The sequence below is a fragment of the Sorex fumeus genome, unplaced genomic scaffold (genome assembly GCF_029834395.1).
Source record: "Sorex fumeus unplaced genomic scaffold, SorFum_2.1 ptg000039l, whole genome shotgun sequence".
Taxonomy (NCBI): Eukaryota; Metazoa; Chordata; class Mammalia; order Eulipotyphla; family Soricidae; genus Sorex; species Sorex fumeus.
This window is the reverse complement of record NW_026606096.1, coordinates 36,745,312-36,752,748: the sequence shown is the minus strand read 5'-3', so window position 1 is coordinate 36,752,748 and position 7,437 is coordinate 36,745,312.

Here is a 7,437-nt window from a genome sequence, read left to right as displayed (position 1 = left end):
ATATGCCAAATACCAGTAACAATGATGGGTCTCATTCTCCTAACTCTGAAAGAGCATTGAAGTGGCTCTTTTAAAATCTCAGGGCTTGGAAGAAGGAGACGTTACTGGTGCCTGCTCGAGTCAATTGACGAACAACAGGATGATCATAATCTGCAGGGGGGGACAAAGGACAAATCAATGTTATCCAACGTATGTGTGTGTATGTGTGTGTGTGTTCAGAGGTGGAGTTTAGGACACACACAGCAGTGCTCAGGGAGTACTCTTGACTGTGCTCAGAAAGCACTCCTGCATGTGCTTCAGGAATTCTGTGAGATATTGGGGGATTGGATCTGCATTGAGCATATGCAAGGAAAGTGCCTTAACCCAAGACTATCTTCTTAGCCCAAGCCCTTTGTTTCTAACAAAGGTTCACCTAGGTAATGTGCGAGTGGGTAGGAAATGGGACAGTGCACTTGAGTGGTGCAGACTGGGCCTTTCTGATTTCAGTCGGAAGCTCCATTGCTTCCTGTCAGAGGGGGGTTTTGTGTGCCGTGAGCATCGCAGCACAGCTGACATTATTCATGTTTGCAAACTGGGCCGCTCGCGTAGCAAAGAAAGGAGAAAGGCACCACCAACCTTGGCCCGTTCTCTATAATTAAATCAGTCAGGGCTGTGGTCCCTCCAGACCAGGGCTGCTGAAGCTCTTTCTGCTTGCGACCCCTTTTCACCCAAGAAATGCAGTTCAGGTGAGTGCTGCCAGGAACAGGGGGAGAAGTACATGTTCAAGAGAGAACACGGACTTCTCGAGAGCAGGAATAAGCCAGCAGAGGAACAGAAGATGAGCAAGCAAGGTGGTGTTCAAGGGGGAACAGCGGCTGGAAGAGCAACCCTGAACTATTGTTTTTGGTTTGGGGGCCACACTTGGTGGGGATCAGATCTTACTCCTGGCTCAGTGCTCAGGGTGATGTAGGCAGGTAGACAGGGAAAGACCCCCGGCAATGAAACCTAGGTCCATGAAATTTCTGGGAAGGAAGGTTCTAAGGCTGATCCACCTTGTGGACACAGAAAACAAGACCTGATAAGACTTTCAGCAGCAGACCCGGAGGAAACCGGACCCCTCCCCATGAAGGAAATTCCTGAATACCCTTGGACACCTCCCTTAATCTAAGTAATTTTGGTAACTCAGCCTAAAGAAGACTCCAGAACAATCCAAAACCAAACCAACCTGAGAAGAGCCTATAAAAGGCAGTCCAAAAGCCCATTCAGTCAGTCTCCACCATTGGAGACGCCCACGTTCTGAGCATGTTTCTCTCTCTCTCTCTCTCTCTCTCTCTCTCTCTCTCTCTCTCTCTCTCTCTCTTTCTCTCTCTCTCTCTCTCTCTCTTCCTCCACACCTTCAAAAACTTTCCAAATAAATTCTGTTTTACTTCACTGCTTGTCTACTCCTGAAATTCTTTCCTGGGATGTGAGACAAGAACCCTAAAAACCCTGGGTAAGACCTGGAACTGGTTTCTCTTTTCCTGAAAAATCCTTGCTCCAACATGTGTCTGTGCCCCCCCCCCCCCGAGAAATCTGGTGATGGGGATCAACTTTTGCGTGTGACAGACCAGGCAGACTTCAGGTGTGGCCTGAGGGCCACCTGGTGGGGCTGGTGGGGGGGGGGGGGGTGGGTGGCTCAGGTCGTGCTGAACAGGAGTTCATTGCAAACTTTACTGGCTTCCCGGAGAGTCCTGGGTGGCAGAGGTGGATTGGGAGAAGGTGACTGCATTTCTCCCCTCCCCAACTCACGCGAGCCACCCGTGGGGTCCGTCGATATAAAGGGGATCATGTGGGGTGTTGGGGACCAAACTGGGCTTGGCAGCCTGCAAGACTGATGACCCCCGTGTTATGTCTCCGGCCTTGACAAGGTTCTGAAGATCACATGCCTGCGAGTTGCCAGAGGAAGCAGGTGGCCGGAGGGTCACTCTGTGCATCACCATCTTCTTGGGAAGTGCTCAGATCAGGGTTCCAGAAAGTCTGACCATCAGTGTTGAGGCATGTGTGGTCACAGAACCTGGCGCTGACCCCCAATGGTCGCCTTTGAGAAGATGCTTTGACTAGGGGATGAATGGTCACATCTTGAAGTAGGGGAGATCCCGAGTCACCCAGTGAACCACGTGAAGGCCTTACAGATGTGAAAGCAGAACTGAAGAGACGGTGAGGGCCAAAGGTACTTGCCTTGCACACAGCCAACTCGGGCTCGATTCCTGAGTGAGCCCTGAGAACTACCAGGTACACCCCTAAAATCAAACTGAACCGAGCACTCATGAGAGGGGAGTCAGGGGCCAGTCTGCCCAGGCTGCCGACTGGTGAGGAAGGTGGATCAGGGCCACAAAACCTGAGGTCTGGGGTCTGCACCCCCAGGCTGGCCCAGGCAGCAGCAGAGTCTCCCACTACAATCCTGCAGTGGAGATCTTCCCTCCCAGAGGGGCTCCTTCTGGAAGCTTCCAAGCAGGTTTAGTGGCCTCTTCCTTTCTGGGGCAAGTGTGTCTTTGTGAGTCTTTGTGGGTCTTTGTGGGTGTTTGCTCTGGCAGTGAAGATGTGAGCAGAACAGGGACAGATTCGTGAGAGCAGGGGCTTGAACATTGAATTTCCTTTTCACATTCATTTTCTCTCTCACATGCACACACGTGTGTATACATGCTTGCGTACACATTCACACATATAGTCAAGGCCAGAGACATAACACTCACACACTCTCTCACACACTCAGACACAACACACAACACTCACAAACACTCACACTCATACATGCACACTCACATTCACACATACACACAACACACACACACTCATGCACTCATGCACTCACACATGCACACTCACACACACTCACACACTCATACACACACTCACACACACACTCACACACACACACACTTTGCAAACAATTAAGTTTCTCCTTTTGACTATACAAGCTCCCCAAGTACCTTGCCATTTTCTGCCTGACCCCAATTGGGGCCCAAGAGAGCCCTCGGCCCACTTCCCCTTTGTTCAAGGAGGCGTACCCGGCTCTTCAGTCGCAGATTAAAGCATGTGCTCAAGCTAAGAGGACCCAAAAGAAAGGGAACTGCCCTCCAAAGTGACTTCGGGACTTGTAAATGGAGTGGAGCTTCCATGACCAGGTCTTGAGAAATCTTTTCTATTTGCTTTCGTTTTATTCTTTTTGTTTTTTTTGGTTTTGGGGGGTCATACCCGGCAATGCTCAGGGGTTACTCCTGGCTCTGTGCTCAGGAATTACTCCCGGCGGTGCTCGGGGGACCTTATGGGATACTGGGAATCGAACCCGGGTCAGGCTGCATGCAAGGCAAACGCCCTCCCCTCCGTGCTATCACTCCAGCCCCTTCTTTTTGCTTTTGGCTGGTTCATTTCTCGCTGTTACAGTCACTGCTAAGACATGGAGAATTAACACCGTTGGTCCTTATGTTACGAGTGGCTTGGTAAAGCAGACAGCCAGGGAAGTAGACTAAAGAAAAGTGCCCCCACCTCTCTCTCAACCCCCCTCGGTCACCAGCCCTCAGGAAAATGCCTGGCATGGGTCAGGACTGGTAACGTCTACACAAGCACCTACACGTCACACACGCTCTTGTCTTGCCAGCCCTGGGAGGCAGCTGCCAGGTCACGCCTGGAAGCCGTTTATTCTACATGACCTGGAGGCCATTTGTTCTGCATGACGGAGAGATGATCCCGGCCGCCAGGTTACACAGGAGCCGGGGACGCAGGCTGGAGTGAGGAATTGCTCTCTGAGAAGAGGAGACTCAGTCCTAACCTCGGCACCGGTATGTTAGGTCTGTGGCCTTTCTCACAGGAAAGAACTTCAGGAGGAGGAGAAATAATAAAACGTGGTGGATTTTATTGAATGAAACTTGCTGAGAAAGATATGAGGGGAGAGAAAGGGGAAAATGTGTTCAAGAGAGAACCCGGGCTTCTCCGGAGTGGACATATGAGCATTAAGATCCAGAGACAAACAAGTGAGCTATTGAAGATGAGCTTGAAGGGCCAGTGCCAAATGGCATTCGGGAGGTGCCTTTACACAATTCTTCCATTTGTTTTTTTTTTTCTCCAACTTTTACATTTATAAAAGTTAATCTGGGTGTTTTCACTGGAAAGTCTTGTACTGCTTTTTGTTTTTAATTTTGTTTTGTTTTTAATTTTGTTTTGTTTTTAATTTTGTTTTGTTTTATGGGCCACACCCTTCCATGCTCAGGGCTTACTCCTGGCTCAGGGGACCATCTGGGATGCAGGGGATTTATTCTGGGATGGCTACCTGTGAGGCAAGTCTCTTCCTGTCATGCTGGCTCTCTGTAGCCTGGCGCTGCTGCTGCTCTCATTCTCTCATCCTTTCTGCCGTTGATGTCTCTTTATCACCTCATGGATTCTTCTGTAGCTTCTCCTTTTCTGAGGGGTCCATCCTTCTCTGGGTGCATTCTTGGATTTCTGCATCTGGGTTGTGCCTCGGTTTCTCCTCTACACAGAGCTCAGGGTTTGCATGTCATGGATAGGGTCTCTGTGCCTTTGAGCTATTTCAGGTCTAGGCAATATCTCCTTAAGTTTTATTATTTTCCTAAAATAACAACACCAGGAGCGGGGGCTGGAGCAATAGCATAGCAGGTAGGGCATTTGCCTTGCACGCAGCTGACCTGGGTTCAATTCCCACATCCCATATGGTTCTCCAAGCATCCCAGGAGTATATTCCTGAGTGCATGAGCCAGGAGGAAACTTGTACATCACCGGGTGTGAACCCCCCCTCCAAAACCCCAAAGGAACAATATCTGGGGAACCCCCGACCTTTCTGCCTCTAACAGTTACCCATCTCAGCGACCTCAAACTTGCTGCCCATTGCTGAGGATATTGATGCTCTACGCTCCTTGCTCTTGATACCTTCCGAGTGCAAAGGTGGGTTGGGCTCCCGGTGGACAGCTTCTCTTTGCCAGGTGAGCAGAACGGTGTATACAAGCAATTGCTGAGTCCATTTCTCTATGAGCAAAGGAATTTTTCTTGTCAGTAACGTTTATGTTGAACCACAAATGTCAGAACCAATTCCATTATTTTCTTGGGGTCAAATTCTTTGGAAAAGAACTGCCCGAGGAGGAGGATTTTGTTTGTATTTGGGGCCTGGGGGCCACACCTTGGGGTGTTGGATGGCTCATAGCTGTGGTGGCCACGCCCAGTGGTGCTGGGGGACCCCAGGGTGGTGCTTATTTCTTTGAAGGCTGACAGTGCTGGAGCCCATACCTTACTTGCTGTGGCCTTGAGTCTGATCCCCAGGATTGGATGTCAGCTGCATGCAAGGCAGGCGCCTTAACCATCTGTACTCTTTCAGTAAAACCTTTTTTCTCCACTGCCCTACAAGGTGGGGCCAGAAGGGAAACCCAAACTGAGCGACTCGATTTGCTGAATGAACAAAGACTGACGAAGGAAGAACACCCGAGCAGGAGATGGTGTCGGTCTTTGTCCAGTGGGTCCAGAGTGTGTGGCCCCATTTTCTGCCTCATGTATCCATGTGAATATCTTCACGCATGAAGGTACCGGCAGAGGAACAAAGGCACGCGGGTCCCAGGGCTGAGATCTCCAAGCCTGCTCGGATAGGGGCTGAGCATGCTCCACCCAGATCCTCCATAATCCAGTAGGCAGGGGTCACATCCACCAACTGGCCTCCTGGTGCCGTGTAAATCCCATCAATGGCCAAGACACAGACTATAAAACCCAGCTCCCAGAAGCGCGCGGCCACAAATGCGTTTGTGGCCGCGCGACATCTTATTATCTCATTCCTACTTTGGACAACCTGGCAGGCTACCGAATGTAACCTGCCCATACGGCAGAGTCTGGCAAACTCCCCATGGCATACCCAATATGCCAAATACCAGTAACAATGATGGGTCTCATTCTCCTAACCCTGAAAGAGCCTTGAATATGGCACTTTTTAAAAATCTCAGGGCTAGGACAAAGGAGATGTTACTGGGGCCTGCTCAAGGCAATTGACAAACAACAGAATGGTCGTGATCATGATCGTATCCATGTGGCGGACTCTCAGCTGCTGGGTCTCTCTCAGAATCAAGACACTTTCACAGGGTGGGATCTGGGCATTGGGGTGAGCTGGGCCTCAGGGTGTGTCTGCTTAGAACACAGCTACAGCTCGACACTTCTCCCCTGGACTGCAAGCAGGCTCCCCATGGCTGGGTTTTGAAGATAACAGGAAGTGATGGGAGGAAGTGGAACTGCTCTGGGTGGTTGAGATCACCTTTAGGGTGTAACTTGGTTCCAACTTGCTTTGGCCTGGCAGTTCCTGGAGCCCAGTCATGGAGCAAAGTCCTTTCCCCCCCATGTGTGGAGCTCAGTACCCACACACAGGTGGGGGAGGGAAGGGGTGGACCCCAGTCCTAGCTCCTCCACACCATGACCCGAGTCCAGGTGGGGCCCTGGGAAGCATCCGCTTCTGCTTCTCCTCTTTCTGCTCCCTGACCCCCAGTCTCAGTTCTGCTTCACGCTGGCACTTGTGTGTTGCAACGCTCCTGCCCTTCCGCAAGAAGCCCCGCTGTGTCCAGTAGCGGGGAACAGAGGAACAAAGGTGCAGGAGTGTTGGAATATAGCTCCAAATATTTTAGGCTCAACATTGATTTGCCCTTCCCCCCTTGCCATGAGGAACTCTGGTTTATCACAGTGCTCCTGAGACACTTCCATTCCATTGTGTTTATCTGTCAATTCTTCCCTATGCTCTCCTCCCCAACCAGTTAATCAACTTTTCCCCTAATCAGACCCTGTTAACTTGTAGGTTAGATTCCTCAGAAGTCTATGATTTTATATGTATGAGTGAGATATTGCCTTTCTCCTCTCCTTATGTCTTTTGAATAGTTTACTTTAACGCAATATCCTTTTTGTATAGATACAGGAAGACCTTTAACATTATGCTTTGTAACTTAGGATTTAATTGGCTTAAATATTATTCACTTCCGGGCATCTGCTTTCTCGACTTAAGCCTCAGTTACCCTTAGTTCCTAACACCCCAAAAGCAGGGTCCCGACGAGGGACTGAGTGGACCCAGGGTAAGCGGTGAGCTACCCTGGCATCGAAATGGGCCAGGCCAAATTGCCACAATTCTTAACTATAAGTTAAGAGTTTGATCATAGACAAATGCTGTCATGATCCAAAAGTAATGACGAGACTAGGATTCTGCTAGGGGTAGGAAAGACTATCTGGCCTGAGCACTGTAGTCTGAGATTGAGATGGCCCTAGGAGGGCAATTCTGTAAGTTTAAGGTATTTCTTACTGTATCCATACAAAATGGTTTATATTATATATACTTATATGTTTGTTAGACAAGGAGAGGAGAAACACACCCAGGGGAATCTGCTCTAGGGTGGTTTGATCTGATAATGAGGATCTGTCCTAGGAGTGGATGTTCCTGAGGGAAAGAATTCT